Raw genomic sequence first — 19,930 nt, 5'->3', positions numbered from 1 at the left:
TTCTCATTACTTTTATCTTACTTCAGTTTGCTCTTAATCTATATTCTTTACTGTTAGACTGTTCATTCCATTCAACAGATCCTGCAATTCTTCTTCACCGATGATAGCAATGTCATCAGGATCTTACCACTGACGTCTTTTCACCCTGAATTTTAATCCCACTCAACATTTATTTTATTTCACTCATTCCTTCTTTGATGTACAACACTGAACAATAGGGTAAAAACTGAATCCCTGTCTTATTCCATTTTTTGTCTGAGCTCTTTATTCTTTGTCTTCCAGTCTTATTATTCCCTCTTGATTCTTGTACATATTGTATATTACCACCTTTCCCTATAGCTTACTCCCATTTTTCTCAAAATTTTAAACAATTCGTGCTGAAGTTGTTTTCACTTTTCTATATGCTGACAAGGAACTCCTTGAGGGTGAGGTCACAATAGGCCAATAACATTTACGGCATTCAAATGGCTCTGAGCGCTATGGGACTTAACATCTGAGGTCATCAGTCCCCTAGAATGTAGAACTACTTAAACCTAACTAACCTAAGGACATCACACACATTGATGCTTGAGGCAGAATTCAAACCTGCGACCACAGCTGCAGCGCAGTTCCAGACTGAAGTGCCTAGAACCGCTCGGCCACAGAGGCCGGCGTTTATGGCATTCAGCACCCCACTTATTGCCTACCATGTTAGCACAATGTTGGCTTCTAATGGTAACAGGGGCTGGGACTAGAGATATCCAATGGTGAGAACAGCATGAGGCTATGAAGCATACTTGAAGTGCTCAGTCAGTGAGTAACTCACAACAGAGCTAGAGTGCTAGTGGTGTTGATACAAAGCAGGGAAATGGCAACAATAAGCAAAGCAACTGAGAAAAAAATGGCAGATGAAATATTAGTGATTCTGGAGAATGAGCCAGTGGAATGTGTGGTGTTGCATGTGCTTGATTGTGCAGACAGAAAATATGTGGAGTACAATGACGACGATATATGCTTAACAAGTGAAAGTGGTACTGAAGCAGGTGTCGAGCCATGTAGTTCTCATCCTTGGCAGACAGGGAACCACAAATCCTGTCTCCAGTGAAACGTAGTTAAGGACAATCGTTGTCCAAGAAGTGGGTCTAAACATACTTACACACGTGGAATATCATCCACAGCATAGTAAAAAAAAACAATTGCTGTATGAACAGATCTTGAATTAGTCTACAGCAATACTAGCATATAGTGCATAAGAAAGACTACAGATATTCAAGGGAGGACAAGGCACACTTGTTACAAAAACTGGTGTTTGCATGTTTCAAGGATACCCGATGCAATTTACAGGATGTGCACGATAGTGACATATTAAGTTGTTGTTGTGGTGGTCTTCAGTCCTGAGACTGGTTTGATGCAGCTCTCCATGCTACTCTATCCTGTACAAGCTTCTTCATCTCCCAGTACTTACTGCAACCTACATCCTTCTGAATCTGCTTAGTGTATTCATCTCTTGGTCTCCCTCTACGATTTTTACCCTCCACGCTGCCCTCCAATGCTAAATTTGTGATTCCTTGATGCCTCAAAACATGTCCTACCGACCGATCCCTTCTTCTAGTCAAGTTGTGCCACAAACTTCTCTTCTCCCCAATCCTATTCAATACCTCCTCATTAGTTACGTGATCAACCCACCTTATCTTCAGCATTCTTCTGTAGCACCACATTTCGAAAGCTTCCATTCTCTTCTTGTCCAAACTAGTTATTGTCCATGTTTCACTTCCATACATGGCTACACTCCATACAAATACTTTCAGAAATGACTTCCTGACACTTAAATCTATACTCGATGTTAACAAATTCCTCTTCTTCAGAAACGATTTCCTTGCCATTGCCAGTCTACATTTTATATCCTCTCTACTTCGACCATCATCAGTTATTTTACTCCATAAATAGCAAAACTCCTTTACTACTTTAAGTGTCTCATTTCCTAATCTAATCCCCTCAGCATCACCCGATTTAATTTGACTACATTCCATTATCCTCGTTTTGCTTTTGTTGATGTTCATCTTATATCCTCCTTTCAAGACACTGTCCATTCCGTTCAACAGCTCTTCCAAGTCCTTTGCTGTCTCTGACAGAATTACAATGTCATCGGCGAACCTCAAAGTTTTTACTTCTTCTCCATGAATTTTAATACCTACTCCGAATTTTTCTTTTGTTTCCTTTACTGCTTGCTCAATATACAGATTGAATAACATCGGGGAGAGGCTACAACCCTGTCTCACTCCCTTCCCAACCACTGCTTCCCTTTCATGCCCCTCGACTCTTATAACTGCCATCTGGTTTCTGTACAAATTGTAAATAGCCTTTCGCTCCCTGTATTTTACCCCTGCCACCTTCAGAATTTGAAAGAGAGTATTCCAGTTAACATTGTCAAAAGCTTTCTCTAAGTCTACAAAAGCTAGAAATGTAGGTTTGCCTTTTCTTAATCTTTCTTCTAAGATAAGTCATAAGGTTAGTATTGCCTCACGTGTTCCAACATTTCTACGGAATCCAAACTGATCTTCCCCGAGGTCCGCTTCTACCAGTTTTTCCATTCGTCTGTAAAGACTTCGCGTTAGTATTTTGCAGCTGTGACTTATTAAACTGATAATTCGGTAATTTTCACATCTGTCAACACCTGCTTTCTTTGGGATTGGAATTATTATATTCTTCTTGAAGTCTGAGGGTATTTCACCTGTCTCATACATCTTGCTCACCAGATGGTAGAGTTTTGTCATGACTGGCTCTCCCAAGGCCATCAGTAGTTCTAATGGAATGTTATCTACTCCCGGGGCCTTGTTTCGACTCAGGTCTTTCAGTGCTCTGACAAATTCTTCACACAGTATCTTATCTCCCATTTCGTCTTCATCTACATCCTCTTCCATTTCCATAATATTGTCCTCAAGTACATTGCACTTGTATAAACCCTCTATATACTCCTTCCACCTTTCTGCCTTCCCTTCTTTGCTTAGAACTGGGTTGCCATCTGAGCTCTTGATATTCATACAAGTGGTTCTCTTCTCTCCAAAGGTGTCTTTAATTTTCCTGTAGGCAGTATCTATCTTACCCCTAGTGAGACAAGCCTCTACATCCTTCCATTTGTCCTCTAGCCATCCTTGCTTAGCCATTTTGCACTTCCTGTCGATCTCATTTTTGAGACGTTTGTATTCCTTTTTGCCTGCTTCATTTACTGCATTTTTATATTTTCTCCTTTCATCAATTAAATTCAATATTTCTTCTGTTACCCAAGGATTTCTATTAGCCCTCGTCTTTTTACCTACTTGATCGTCTGCTGCCTTCACTACTTCATTCCTCAGAGCTACCCATTCTTCGTCTACTGTATTTCTTTCCCCCATTCCTGTCAATTCTTCCCTTGTCCTCTCCCTGAAACTCTCTACAACCTCTGGTACTTTCAGTTTATCCAGGCCCCATCTCCTTAAATTCCCACCTTTTTGCAGTTTCTTCAGTTTCAATCTGCAGTGTAAGTGACGCCAGAAACCATTTCCAGAAAGATAAGTGATTTAGACAGGAATATAATTTAGTTTAACGCCGACAACAAATTAAATACGTGCATTAGTGTATCGTTTAGTCTTGCCATTAAAGGTTTGACTTTTCTTTGCGTATTTTTTCAGAAAACACGAAAAGATCGTAACTTCGCGAAGTCGCGCTTAGGCTTAAATTTTGTAAACGTGTTTGTTTATTGTTTCACGGTAATTTAACTAGTTTCTCGGTAACAAATAAGTAAACTACCGTAAATAGCGTGTAACTTCATTGTTTTAATACAGATTTCAGAAAAACAGCGTAACTTTATATCAGAAACTTGCCTATATACATTTGTTTATAGGCCTAATTCTCGTAACGTTTTTGGAGAATCAAAGTTAAAGTACCTCGTTTAATTGTCCTTTTTTTCATTCAATCGAGTGAAATATATAATAAATAGCGTATACCTTCATTGTTTTAATACAGATCTCAGAAAAACAGCGGAATTTTAAATCAGAAACTTGCTTATATACATTTGTGAATAGGCTTAATTCTTGTAACGTCTTTTTTGATTTTCGGTAATTTAATTGATTTATTCTAGCTAAAGTATTATTTTTGCCATGAGTGAGAAGTGCCTGACGTGCCTTAGAATTGTTAGTTCCGGGGTTTGGTGTGATGGATGTAGTAGTTTTTTTCACTGGGGGGATTGCAGTGGCGTGGGTGTTGGGAAAGTGGATCAGGCTCATCAGTGGTTATGTAGGATTTGCAGCAGAGATAGGAAGATAGTGGAACAGGAGGGGAAAATTGCTGCCCTTCAGGCTGAGCTAGATCAGGCTAGGGAAGATCTGGACAGGTTAAGGAGGGAGAAGGGCAAAGAGAGGTGGGAAGTGGCAACAGGTAGCAGAAGGAACAGGCCTAGAACTAAGTCTGACAGTTTTGTGGTGAATGTCAAAAATAAGTTTGACCTGTTGCTTCAGTTAGAAACTGATGAGCCTCAAGCAGAGGTAGGTGTAGACAGGACACAACAAACTTTCAATAGGAAATTGAAAAAGAATGTAGGAAAGTCATCGAAAAGGAAGAAAGTTTTGTTGTTAGGCAGTTCTCATGCCAGAGGTGTAGGCCAACTTCTGCAGGAGGAATTAGGACCAGAATACCAGGTCACAAATTATTTCAAACCAAGTGCTAGTCTGGATCAGGTGACAGAGGATTTAGGTTCACTCTGTAAAGGATTTACCAGGGAAGACACCGTGGTTATTGTGGGAGGGCCAGGGAACAGCATCGACAGAGATTCTGGGTACAGTATAGAGTGTGACCTGGTAAAGATTGCGTCGGCATCGAGACACACCAATGTTGAATTTGTATCTGTCCTGAGACGCCATGACCGGCCTCATTTGAACTCTTCTGTTGGGAGAGTTAATTTGGAGTTGGAACGGCTGCTTGGGTCAGGTGCGGGGGCTCATATTGGTGTGGTTCCTGTTGATTATCTCAGTAGGTGGGACTATATCAGGCACGGCCTACATCTCAACAGGAAAGGGAAGGGGAAACTGGCTGGGGTAATAGCAGGAAATTTAAGGGGGGGAGGCACTGCCATGAATGGTAAAATACCAGTGGTTACAGGTGTTGGAGCAGCACCTTTTTTAGGATAGGTAAGACAGAAAGATGTCAAGTTCTACGAGAGGTCAGGATTGAAACAAATCTTCAGTTTAGGAAAGAAATTAAACAGCATAATTCTAGCACATTGGATCACCAATCACAGCTATCAATTATAAATTTTCACCAATCACCAGAAATTTTATCTCCACCAAGTTGTATCTCAGTCCTAGGTAATTGCATTGATGAATTAAAGTCACCCAACCCAGTTGACATAATCTGCCTCTCTGAACACCGTGTGACCACTGGTATAGGAACTAGGCCTAAGCACAATGAGAAACTCAGACAGGAGAGTACTGCAAATGTTAGAATAAGGAAAGGTTCTCATAAAAGTATAATTAAAAATAATGTAAGTATATTTCATCAAAATATTGGGAGTTTAAAGAATAAAGTAGATGAGCTTCTGGTTTGTTTAGAAGATTTAGAAGCTGAGAATGAAATAGATATACTATGCCTGTCTGAGCATCACATTGTTACTTACATGGATAAGGTAAATGTAAGTGGATATAAGCTCTCTGCACATGTAATGAGAGAAAATATGGAGAAAGGAGGAGTTGCCATATATGTCAAAAGTTATCATTGTGCAAAAAGTATAGAAACAAAAAAGTTTTGTGTAGAGAAACATATAGAAGCATGTGCCTGTGAGCTTAAATTAAATAAAGGCACATTTATAATTGTAACTGTATATAGGTCCCCATCAGGAAATTTTCATCTATTTCTGAAAAATTTGGACTCCTTGTTGTGCTATCTGTCAGACAGGGGGAAGCAAATTATTATTTGTGGGGACTTCAATGTAGATTCTCTGAAAGAGGGTAATAGGAAAAATGACCTTGAAGTATTACTCGGTTCTTTCAATTTGACACCCGTTATTGATTTTCCTACTCGGGTGGTAAAGGATAGCAGCTCACTGATAGATAACTTCTTTATAGACCAAGATAAGTTTAACCAGATAAATGCTCAGCCTGTTGAGAATGGTCTTTCTGATCATGGTGCACAGCTAGTTACAATATATGACATAGCTCCATTCAGCAATACTAAACAGTCCTCCAAAGTAGTACATTCAGTCAACGATTTAACAATTGCAAATTTCAGGGAAAGCCTACAGCAGTTAGACTGGGATGAGGTGTACCGTGAACCTGATGCCAATTTAAAATATAATTTATTTCATGACATTTTTGTAAATGCATTTGAAAACTGCTTCCCCAAGAAAATAGTTAAATATACTCGTAAGAAACCTTGTAACAAACCATGGCTTACTAAGGGTATAAAAATATCTTGTAACCGGAAAAGGGAAATGTATCTGACAGCAAGAAAGAGTAGTGACCCAGAAACTATCAAAAATTATAAAAACTACTGTGTTATATTAAGAAAAGTTATTAAAAAATCCAGGAGTATGTGTATCATGTCTGAAATCAGCAACTCTGATAATAAAATTAAAACAATTTGGAATATTATTAAAAGAGAAACAGTCAACCAAGAGCAGAGGAAGACAGTATTACCATCAAATTGAATGAAAACTTTACGAACAAAAAGTCAGAAGTTGAAAATATTTTTAATAATCATTTTCTAAATGTTGTGGATATAGTAGGATCCAGGTGTTCATTAGAAGATGCTAGGCTATTAATGGAAGAGGCCATACCTATGCAATTTGATACAATTGAAATCTCACCCACTTCTCCCTCTGAAATTAGGAAAATAATAAACTTGCTTAAAAGCAAAAACTCACATGGAATTGATGGCATTTCCAGCAAAATACTAAAAGCTTGTTCTCAACAGATAAGTAAGATTCTCAGCCACCTGTGTAATAGCTCTCTGGAACAGGGCATTTTCCCTGATAGACTGAAATATGCTATTGTTATACCTTTGCATAAAAAGGGGGATAGATCTGATGTCAACAATTACCGTCCAATCTCCCTTCTAACAGCTTTATCCAAAATTTTTGAGAAAGTAATGTATTCAAGAGTAGCTTCACATATCTGTAAAAATGAAGTACTAACAAAATGTCAGTTTGGTTTCCAGAAAGGTTTTTCAACAGAAAATGCCATATATGCTTTCACCAGTCAAATTTTGAATGATCTGAATAACCGAACACCACCCATTGGGATTTTTTGTGATCTCTCAAAGGCTTTTGATTGTGTAAATCATGAAATTCTGCTAGACAAGCTCAAGTATTGTGGCATGAGTGGGACAGTGCACAAATGGTTTAATTCGTACCTAACTGGAAGAGTGCAGAAAGTAGAAATAAGTAGTTCTCGTAACATGCAAAGATCAGCACATTCCTCAAACTGGGGAACTATCAAGAATGGGGTTCCACAAGGGTCAGTCTTGGGTCCTTTGTTGTTCTTATTATATATTAATGACTTGCCATTCTATATTCATGAAGAGGCAAAGTTAGTTCTCTTTGCTGATGATACAAGTATAGTAATCACACCTGACAAACAAGAATTAACTGATGAAATTGTCAATACTGTCTTTCAGAAAATTACTAAGTGGTTCCTTGTAAACGGACTCTCACTGAATTTCGATAAGACACAGTACATACAGTTCCGTACAGTGAATGGTATGACGCCATTAATAAATATAGACCTTAATCAGAAGCATATAGCTAAGGTAGAATATTGCAAATTTTTAGGTGTGTCCATTGATGAGAGATTAAATTGGAAGAAACACATTGATGATCTGCTGAAACGTTTGAGTTCAGCTACTTATGCAATAAGGGTCATTGCAAATTTTGGTGATAAACATCTTAGTAAACTAGCTTACTACGTCTATTTTCACTCATTGCTTTCATATGGCATCATATTTTGGGGTAATTCATCACTGAGGAATAAAGTATTTATTGCACAAAAGCGTGTAATCAGAATAATAGCTGGAGTCCACCCAAGATCATCCTGCAGACATTTATTTAAGGATCTAGGGATATTCACAGTAGCTTCTCAGTATATATACTCTCTTATGAAATTTGTTATTAACAACCAAACCCAATTCAAAAGTAATACCAGTGTGCATAACTACAATACTAGGAGAAAGGATGATCTTCACTATTCAAGATTAAATCTAACTTTGGCACAGAAAGGGGTGAATTATACTGGCACTAAAGTCTTTGGTCACTTACCAAATAGTATCAAAAGTCTGACAGATAACCAACAAGTATTTAAGAAGAAATTAAAAGAATTTCTGAATGACAACTCCTTCTACTCCATAGAGGAATTTTTAGATATAAATTAAGAAAAAAAATATTAAAAAAAAGAAATTAAAAAAAAATAAAAATAAAAAATAAAGAAAAACAAAAAAAAACACAATAAAATAAAGTTGTTATATTAACTTAAGTATGTTGTTAAATTAACCTAATTATGTCATGTATTGGAAAATTCGACTCGTTCCACATCATTACGAAATATCGTATTCATGATCCATCGAACTAGTATTAATCTAATCTAATCTAACCAATAGATAGTGGTCAGAATCCACATCTGCCCCTGGAAATGTCTTACAATTTAAAACCTGGTTCCTAAATCTCTGTCTTACCATTATATAATCTATCTGATACCTTTTAGTATCTCCAGGATTCTTCCAGGTATACAACCTTCTTTTATGATTCTTGAACCAAGTGTTAGTTATGATTAAGTTATGCTCTGTGCAAAATTCTACAAGGCGGCTTCCTCTTTCATTTCTTCCCCCCAATCCATATTCACCTACTATGTTTCCTTCTCTCCCTTTTCCTACTGACGAATTCCAGTCACCCATGACTATTAAATTTTCGTCTCCCTTCACTACCTGAATAATTTCTTTTATCTCGTCATACATTTCATCTATTTCTTCATCATCTGCAGAGCTAGTTGGCATATAAACTTGTGCTACTGTAGTGGGCTTCGTGTCTATCTTGGCCACAATAATGCGTTCACTATGCTGTTTGTAGTAGCTAACCCGCACTCCTATTTTTTTATTCATTATTAAAGCTACTCCTGCATTACCCCTATTTGATTTTGTATTTATAACCCTGTGTTCACCTGACCAAAAGTCTTGTTCCTCCTGCCACCGAACTTCACTAATTCCCACTATATCTAACTTTAACCTATCCATTTCCCTTTTTAAATTTTCTAACCTACCTGCCCGATTAAGGGATCTGACATTCCATGCTCCGATCCGTAGAACGCCAGTTTTCTTTCTCCTGATAACGACGTCCTCCTGAGTAGTCCCCGCCCGGAGATCCGAATGGGGGACTATTTTACCTCCGGAATATTTTACCCAAGAGGACGCCATCGTCATTTAATCATACAGTAAAGCTGCATGTCCTCGGGAAAAAATACGGCTGTAGTTTCCCCTTGCTTTCAGCCGTTCGCAGTACCAGCACAGCAAGGCCGTTTTGGTTAATGTTACAAGGCCAGATCAGTCAATCATCCAGACTGTTGCCCCTGCAACTACTGAAAAGGCTGCTGCCCCTCTTCAGGAACCACATGTTTGTCTGGCCTCTCAACAGATACCCCTCCGTTGTGGTTGCACCTACGGAACGGCCATCTGTATCGCTGAGGCACGCAAGCCTCCCCACCAATGGCAAGGCCCATGGTTCATGGGGGGGAGCGTTATGCACATGAAATTGAACATGGCATATTACAGTGATTTCAAGGGAGGCAGTGGATGGTTGCATAACTTCAAACAGTACAAGAGAATTTGAAGATGTAAGGTAGTGAAATTTCAAACAATACATCAATTTGACAATGCACAGAAAACTACAGAATCTACCTGAAAATTTGAAGATGAGGTGAACAAACTTATCTCATTGTTCAGTAAGGAAGTCAGGATTCGATGAGGAAATGCATGTGAAAGGAACCCTGGAAACTAGAGGTACCAAGAGAGTTGTATCAAGATCAACTAACACCACTGCCTTAAAGAATTTGCACCCAATTATGCTGACAGTTAATCTAGATGGCAAATTGGCTGGAAAGTTATTTATTGAGCTGCAAGAAGTTGGATGTGCTTTGCCCTCTACGATTCTGTCTCGTGTGTGAGATCTTGCAAAGAAGGTAGGGAATATTTACGTCACAGCAAGCATGGGGAAATGGGTGTAAGAGAACTACGACTATAGTACGAGCTCTGCTTATGGCCAATAGTTGATCAAAATAACTTGCTTTTGCCAGATCCCTGGTGTACATATAAAAATTATTCTCCTTTAGAACAAACTATCCCTCCTAAAAAGTGTGTGACATTGCAATTCATGCCACCTGGAACCACTAGATAAATTCAGCCTCTGGATATTTGTTTTTTCCATACATATAAAACATATTATCATGCTATCTGTAGCTATGCAATATAGGATAGCTAGTTTTACGATAAGCTCCACAACAGATTGTTTCACATTTAGTGCATGCCATCACATTCCACCAGTTCTCATCGCCCTGTTACATCAATAAGATTCTATATGTGTTCTTTAAGAGTGGATGCCTTGCTGAACGTCCTGCACTGTTCGTCACTCCCAAGGAGTTCACTTTCAATCTTGATGGTGTAAATCTTTGTGATCACTGTAGCATGCCATTTTTCATTTGGCGTTCATGGTGCAAGTTAATGGTTTGTTTTGAACATTTCTTGAATATCAGCAATGTCCATTTTGTGAAGCATAATATGTACATCTCATAGAAGGTTGATCACAGCACCTCCCGGACACTCATTTTCTGTTGCTCTCCTTATGCAAATGTTGTGTCATAAGCAACTAATATTTTTCTTGTTGTAATTGTTAACACAACACTTTCAAATGAACCATGCTAAAGACTGAACTTGAGACCTCGCACTCAAGCAGTTCCTTGTGAGTCTGTCCTTCTGACAGTCATCCTTTTGTTGGTTTCCTCACATTTTTCATACAGCTGTTTTTTCTTAGCTTCCGTGTCCTTTCAATTCATTTAATTCCTAACTGACGTGTATTTCTGTATTCTTGAATTTCCGTGAACAATTTTGTATGTCCTCCTTTCACTGATCAACTGAAGTATTTCTTCTATTATCCATGGTTTCTTTGCAGCTACCTTTCCATTACCCACTGTTTTCTTTTCACCTTTAGTGCTAGCTCTTTTTACATATGTCCACTTCTCTTCAACTGAACTGCCTGCCTTATCACAGTATCCACATCTTCAGTACTTCAATATTGCACTACCTTCCATGGTGATTCTTCAATACAATTGTCTTTAACAACAGTCTTCTCTTCATCATTATTGAATTGTGATATGAGCCTATAATCTGCTCCTGGGTATGCCTTAAAATCCAATATCTCTTTTGAAATCTCTGTCTGATCGTGATGTGAACCAGCTGGAATTTTCCCACATCCCCGAGCCTTTTCCATGTATACTTTGTAGCAGTTCTGCCTGCTTTTTAATTCTTCGTTTGTTGTCCTCGGTGTCAACGTACTGCGTTGTTACACTGGCTGAAAAATGGGGTTTGTAATTTGGCCACTGACTACTGTAAATAATGTAGCCGACAGGTACACATCTGTGTTTCACTGTAGTTTACTTTCACTTTGCATAACCCCCCAGTAACACACAGTTATATATGTATGGCCAGTGCACTACTGTTTAAACTTTCCATAAGCCTCATTAATAGTTTTCAGGCAAACCTCCACATACTGCTACAATAGTTTTCTGTTGAACATCTACGAGCAGTAAAAATATAACCACATAGTTCACAGTCCTTTAAATAAATTGAACGGTCACTGTCATTGCTTTAACACACAGCCTATTGGTGTAACACTTATTTTACTGTTAAGTTTATGCATTGTTGTCATTCTAACCAACACAGGTTCCTCGTCTGAAACTCGACCATGGACTGACTGTCTCATGAACAAAAATCGGGCCCTTATATATCATCACAATAATAGGTACTGAAACTACACATTGTTTAAAGTTAAATATACAGAAATTACAATTAAAACTTAACTCATTCAAGTAACTGAATACATCGAAAGATTGCGTCTTTTTAACACTTTCTTCTCCACTGAGAGTTAGGCCAAATTATTTGTTTAAATCATGAAATTAATAAATGTAGTTATGCAAACAATACTTTTGATAAAGCTGTTAATTACTATGGAATTAACGTGTTTTAGAATAGAGCCAAACAGACACTTTAAGATTACTAGTAATTTGTCTTGCAAATGTTTATAATTAGTACAGGATTTATATTTGTTTATACATCAACAATAGAATTTAAGTTACAAAACAATTACTGATTTCACCCTATAACAAAAGATACTAACTAGGAATAGCCAAGATAAATTAGAAAATCAATTACATACATAAAACTAAGCACAAAATTAGATCTGGTGTTATATTCTTTAAAACTGAGGGCCAACCTTTCTTTTTACGAAAATGCAGATTATATTCACATATGTGAATGTAATTACCAAATTTTCACCTCTCTTTACATGCTGAATTACCTGTTCAATATCATACACTTTATTTCTCTCTCCAGGTTCTGCTTGTGACGTCGGCATATGTACCTAAACTTTTGTTGTCAGCATTAGCTTGCTGTCAATTCTGAAGAGAAAAACCATATCACTGAACAGTCACAGTAACTCCCTCTCTGCCCTAGCTTCCTGTTCATAACAAACACTGCTCCCATTATATCAATTTCCTTGCTGTTGATGTTACCCTATATTCATCGGATCAGAAATTCACTTCACTTCGCTAACTCCATTATATATACACTCCTGGAAATTGAAATAAGAACACCGTGAATTCATTGTCCCAGGAAGGGGAAACTTTATTGACACATTCCTGGGGTCAGATGCATCACATGATCACACTGACAGAACCACAGGCACATAGACACAGGCAACGAGCATGCACAATGTCGGCATTAGTACAGTGTATATCCACCTTTCGCAGCAATGCAGGCTGCTATTCTCCCATGGAGACGATCGTAGAGATGCTGGATGTAGTCCTGTGGAACGGCTTGCCATGCCAATTCCACCTGGTGCCTCAGTTGGACCAGCGTTCGTGCTGGACGTGCAGACCGCGTGAGACGACGCTTCATCCAGTCCCAAACATGCTCAATGGGGGACAGATCCGGAGATCTTGCTGGCCAGGGTAGTTGACTTACACCTTCTAGAGCACGTTGGGTGGCACGGGATACATGCGGACGTGCATTGTCCTGTTGGAACAGCAAGTTCCCTTGCCGGTCTAGGAATGGTAGAGCGATGGGTTCGATGACGGTTTGGATGTACCGTGCACTATTCAGTGTCCCCTCGACGATCACCAGTGGTGTACGGCCAGTGTAGGAGATCGCTCCCCACACCATGATGCCGGGTGTTGGCCCTGTGTGCCTCGGTCGTATGCAGTCCTGATTGTGGCGCTCACCTGCACGGCGCCAAACACGCATACGACCATCATTGGCACCAAGGCAGAAGCGACTCTCATCGCTGAAGACGACACGTCTCCATTCGTCCCTCCATTCACGCCTGTCGCGACACCACTGGGGGCGGGCTGCACGATGTTGGGGCGTGAGCGGAAGACGGCCTAACGGTGTGCGGGACCGTAGCCCAGCTTCATGGAGACGGTTGCGAATGGTCCTCGCCGATACCCCAGGAGCAACAGTGTCCCTAATTTGCTGGGAAGTGGCGGTGCGGTCCCCTACGGCACTGCGTAGGATCCTACGGTCTTGGCGTGCATGCGTGCGTCGCTGCGGTCCGGTCCCAGGTCGACGGGCACGTGCACCTTCCGCCGACCACTGGCGACAACATCGATGTACTGTGGAGACCTCACGCCCCACGTGTTGAGCAATTCGGCGGTACGTCCACCCGGCCTCCCGCATGCCCACTATACGCCCTCGCTCAAAGTCCGTCAACTGCACATACGGTTCACGTCCACGCTATCGCGGCATGCTACCAGTGTTAAAGACTGCGATGGAGCTCCGTATGCCACGGCAAACTGGCTGACACTGACGGCGGCGGTGCACAAATGCTGCGCAGCTAGCGCCATTCGACGGCCAACACCGCGGTTCCTGGTGTGTCCGCTGTGCCGTGCGTGTGATCATTGCTTGTACAGCCCTCTCGCAGTGTCCTGAGCAAGTATGGTGGGTCTGACACACCGGTGTCAATGTGTTCTTTTTTCCATTTCCAGGAGTGTAGATTGAGCCTTAGCATTTCTCTTTTCATATTTTGTAGCTTTCCTACCATATCAAACTTCTGACATTCCATACCCCAACTCATAGAATGTTACCCTTTCATTCGTCATTGAATCTATTTTTCATGGACAACTTCCCTTTTGGCAGCCCTATCTGGGGTGCGAATGGGGAACCAACCTGCAGTCTTCTGCTAGTAGAGTGATCATCTTGGCACTTTGTCAATTACAGGCAACATGTCCTCTGGATATACTTTATGTGTCCTGCAAAATTATATGTCCTGGAAAATTCTTCACCTATATCCAGCCACATGTAATCACCTGACTGAAAACTCACCCTCACATTGTTTGCTTGTGTGAGAGCACATGTGAGCTGAATCACAGACATCTATGTATACACATTAATGCTTCCCCAAGAATGCAAGTTTGAAAGCTGAGGCACAGTCCTGACTTCTTGTTTATGCATATATCCACTGCCAAACACTTCAACTTCTTTGTTAGTGTATGTGGCACGTTTTACTGTTACAAAGATCAATAAGAAACATATACTGAGTAAAAAAAGCAAGTATTTTGAACATGTGAGATAAGGAGTTCTGGGTTTTCAATTGATTGGTTCATGTTGGCTGCCTGAACTGTCTCAAACCAAACACAGTTATGCAGTTGTTAAGAAAATGGTCTCACATTTGTGCGGAAAGGGCTTCAGATCCCTATCTGGCCATTCAACTTGGTTTTTCGTGGTTTCCCTAAATCACTAAGAGAAAATACTGGGATGGTTCCTCGATAACGATGACATCGATATACTTCACCATTCTTAATTAATCAGAGCTTGTACTCTCTCTTCTCACTAGTAGGGCATAAAACACTGAATGGTTCCTTGAAAAGTATGTCATCAATACACTTCTCTATTCTTAATTAATCAGAACTTGTGCTCTTTCTCTTGTCACTAGTACAGCATAAAACACTAATCTCCTCACCTTCCTTCTTAATTTGTGTCAACAATTTCAAGAACAGATCTAGTCACAAAAACCTGATTCCATAACAATTAAACTAAATGACAATGTTGTGACTGATAATTCACAAGTTAGAAGTACTTTTAACAATCACTTTATAAATTTAACAGCAAATATAGGATTAAATGGTTCACTTGGAGAAGCAAGAGAGTATATTAAAAACACCATTTCACAAAACTTTAAGCAACTGGAAGTAGCACCAATGTCCTTCAGTGAAATTCATGAAATTCTAATAAACAAAAGCTCATGTGAGGTTGACACAATATCAAACAGAATTCTGAAAACTTGTTTCAACTTGATAAGTAATGTCCTTAGGGATATACGCAATGCGTTACTGGCACAGGGAATTTTTCCAGGCAGGTTAAAATATGCAATTCTTAAACCACTGCATAAGAAAGTTGACAAGACAGACTTAAACAATTATTGAGCCATTTCCTTACTGATGTCTTTTCCCAAAAATATCTGAAAAAGTAATGTACTATCTGAAAAAGTAATGTACTCAAGAGTAGTCACACACTTAAGTGGAAACAATTTACTTAGAACATCACAGTTTGGATTCCAGAAGGGCTGCTCGGCTGACAATGCTATTCATACATTCACTCATCAAATAGTACAGCCATTAAATAACAATATATTGAAAGTTGATATTTTTTGTGGTCTTTTCAAGACATTTGATTGTGTAGATCATGTTACTCTTAGAAAACTCAAGTTTTATTGAACTGACAGCTTTACACACAGGTTGTTTGACAAACAATGCAAAATCTTGTGCTGAATAATTCAGGAAAGCTCAGAAAGGTAGAAAATTTAAATGACTGGCAGGGAAAGGGGGGGGGGAGGGGGGCAAGATCACAATGGAGGTCCCACAGGATTCAGTTTTGGCTCCATTCCTACTTCTTACATATGGGAATTCAGCAAGCCAAACTGGTACTTTTTGTAGACAACACTAGTGTTATAATAAATCCCATTGGAGAGAAAACGACAGAAGAGTTTGTAAATTATATTTTCCAAAGAATTATTAAGTGATTCTCTGAAAATGGACAATCCATAAATTTTGAAAAAAAGAAGTTACATTCAGTTCTGTGCAAAACAATTGATACAGCACATGAGCATGAGTCAGTAAATAGGGTAGAATGTTCCAAATTTTTGAGTGTACATATTGAAAACTTGATCTGGAAGAGGCTTCTCAAACAATTAAGTTCTGCTACTTTTGCTTTTTGCATGATTGATAATCTTGAAAACAAAAGTATTAACCTGCTAACTTCCTGACATATTTTGCATTTTTCTACTTAATAATGCCTTTATGGAATAATTTTCTGGGGCAACTCATCAGTTAGAAAGAATGTATCGATTACACAAATGCAAGCAGTAAGAATTATATGTTGTGTTCACCCATGAATGTCATGTGGGTACCTCTTCTAGGAGCTAGCCAAGCTACTTGCATTGTCACAATACTTATATTCACTAATTAATTCGATATAAATAATCCATCACAATTTGAGAGGGACAGTGATGTCCATACCTACAACACTAGAGGGAAAAAATGATCTTTATTACCCATTGTTAAAGCTGACAGTGGCTTAGAAAGGAGTTTAATATGCAGCTACAAAAATTTTTGAACATTTATGCAATAATATACAATGTGTGATGGGTAGTGAAGCAAGTTTTAAATCTAATTTAAAATCATTTCCCCTGGACAGCTCATTCTATTCCACAACAAGTGGTGTAGCTGCATGAATAGGACAAAATACATACTATAAAGAAAAGAGAGAGACACACACAAGCAAGCACACCTCATGCATACATTCATACACGACCACCAATTCCAGGATATCTGGCCACTACCTGCAGTTTCCATTGTTTAAATACAAAATGTATTCATTAATGCATTAATGTTAAACTAGCCATGTACATATATCTTGTAGACTAAGTTGTTCCACACCACTTTGATAGAAGAGTAGTTCAAACGATCTATGGAAATGTAACTGGCTCAAACACAATTTTATTTAATCTGTTAACATATGTAACTATGGCACACCAGGAGATAGAGTGAGGATAAATTACAATATCCTATATAATCAGATAGTAGCACTTTGGCTCAAATTCAACAAAGACAGATGAATCAACTGTAAACAAGTTGTGCAGACATAGCCCATCTTAGCAGTACAAAAGATGATTTCACTCACCAAACCAATATCTGAATAGCATATTCTGTATGTCACTGCAAGTGACTCCAGACAGAGCATAATGGACTAGACTTTGTTGCTTCAACAATGGCATCATCTCCCCAAAGAATGCTAGTTTCTTCTCTGGTTGTCGTACAATGAAATTATTTTTTTGCCCTTTCCTATCTTCTCTTTTTCTGTGTGCTCAGCACAGGGAACCATGGAATGCTATGATTAGGGTTCCACATATTCTCTATCATCCGAAAAATATAATGCTTGTAGGCCTTCTTTTGCCCTGTATATCCTTCTCTTTTCAAGTCTTTGTGCAGGTATTATGCAACCTGGTACCATATGTTTACCAATCTTTTGCACCCTAATCACATATCTGGCCAATTTTAGGATCCTGAACTTAATCAGTCCCACAATTCTGCACTGTCGGTTCGTATCATCTGCAGTAGTTCTGCAAAGTTGTGAACTTCCTAACCATAGGATTCGCTGTCTCTTTTGGTCTGAGAACACTTCTCTCTAAAACGAGGAGCTATTTCTCATAAGGTAGTATCGAATATTTTATATTTTGTGGCTGACGAAGAAAGCAGTTTTGCTACAGGTTTCTTCACTTGTTTAATTCCTTTTGGCCCATTCTATGAGTCATATCAATATTTTTTATCTTAAAAAAGACTCTTTATAGCTTCAGACATTTGGGCAAAAAGTGTAAAAGTGTTCTTGTTTGACCAATATAAAATAACAAGCAGAATGAAGCTTCTGAGAAAAGAAAGAAAGAAAAAAAATTCTTTCTAACTGATGCACGACAAAGCAGCAATAGTTAACCATATTGACATTATCTTTCCAGTTTGCATTAGTTAAATAATTATAATTATAAAGTATCTCATTTGATATGTTTTTTCAATTTGTGTTGATTAAATAATTGTGCAGTATTTCATTTCATATTTTCCAGGAAAGGTATCAGCATAACACCTTTGTGACCTGTACGTCTCCTGGAATGTAAAACACTTCAAAAACTCATTCATCCAGGAAAAAGAGAGGGGAAAAAATTGTTGGAATTGTTTTCTGAAATGATCCTACCTCTGTATTACAATTACATTCACTGACATGACAGATACATAGTTTTGAAGGGTGCCAAATATTCCATTTATATAAATTCATTGTTGGCTGTGATGCATGTATTCTAGTCAATAGATAATGCTATTTTATTTTGACTCTTTATTTATTGTAACTAAGTGTAGATTAATAGAGCTAAACTGTAAGTATATTATGTACGATGATATAGTTCTCATAGACATAATTTATAGAGAAAAATCAGAATGTATTGAAGAAACTTGTGTTTTGTTTTTAACATTATGCAATGTCAGAGATGTTCTTTATAAGAAGTATAGATGCAGAGTTAATAGTCACCAAAAGAAAAGATTTTGTCTGAAAGCATGTTGAAAGCCATGATTCCACATTTTCCTACATCTTGCATAGTTACAAAAAATTATGTCAGTGTATATTCTTCTCATAATGTAAATTAACACATGAAAAGCCAAAGATATGGTGAGCAATGCCAAGTATAAATACTGTCAAATACATAACAAAGATCTTAAAATTTGTCATTCATAATTTAAAGATATGCCTTCCAGTTTTCCTACTCTGGTAAAGATCACCTACAAAGAATGCCATAAAATATACATAGCACTACAAGTACAGAACAGCTGTTTTGTAAAAGAAGTTATGATGGCAAGAAATGTGATCATAACAGACAAAAAATAGACTGAATCAACAGGCGAACAGGTTGCATTTACCTGTGTTACACTGGAACACTACTCGAGAAACAACTAAAATGAGTGCAATGGAAACCGCACATGCCACTATAGTGTTAGTTTAAAACAAATGTTAACTTCATTAACATTTACTTAAAAAAAACTGTCCACCATATGTTATATGTATTTCTCCAAATTCAAATGTCTGTGAAACATTCCAACCAACTGCTTGAAATGCTATGTGCAAAACTATTTACAAGTAATTTTATGACAAGACAAAAACCTGTCACTGTTTGTAAATACTATTTAAATCGCATATTTGTTGAAAAAATAAAATTTGTTCAGAGATATTATCCTGCTATGTTAAAATTTCTATGTGTTTGTAATATGAGTGAAACAAGTCACTGCAGTGATGTATCTGGAAAGCCTGTGTATCTATCAGAATTAAATTTCTGCAACAGTAAAATTACAGTTTTTATATCATAATTGTGCAGTACAATTAAACCTAACTTGCAAATGCGCAGAGAGACCTAAAGTCAAACTAACTCACACAGGTGTTTGCACTCCACACCACATTTATATCCTTGTCCATTCCTCAATTATTCCTTCATGTGAAAGTTTTCCATCATATTAACTGATATTCATAATATTTTACATGAATTTGATAAATGATACAAATCTGAAATCCTTAACATGAGTAAACAGTAGCTGCTTTGAAACTGTCATTTGCTTGGCATAGTCCACACTTGTTGTAAGCA

General features: G+C 38.3%; 1 protein-coding gene across 1 annotated transcript in view; it reads left to right on the top strand.

Annotated features, from left to right (window-relative positions):
* The window catches only part of LOC126236045 (BMP-binding endothelial regulator protein), a 748,120-nt gene extending 728,600 nt beyond the window's left edge, over positions 1–19,520 (top strand). The window contains exon 13 of the mRNA XM_049945081.1: positions 18,371–19,520. The gene's annotated coding sequence lies outside the window, so the exon portion shown is untranslated. The remainder of the gene's footprint in view (positions 1–18,370) is intronic.
* Positions 19,521–19,930: the final 410 nt, after the last annotated feature.

The sequence above is a fragment of the Schistocerca nitens genome, chromosome 2 (assembly GCF_023898315.1).
Source record: "Schistocerca nitens isolate TAMUIC-IGC-003100 chromosome 2, iqSchNite1.1, whole genome shotgun sequence".
Classification (NCBI taxonomy): Eukaryota; Metazoa; Arthropoda; class Insecta; order Orthoptera; family Acrididae; genus Schistocerca; species Schistocerca nitens.
The sequence above is the reverse complement of the archived record's forward strand: the minus strand, read 5'-3'. Positions and strand labels throughout refer to the sequence as shown.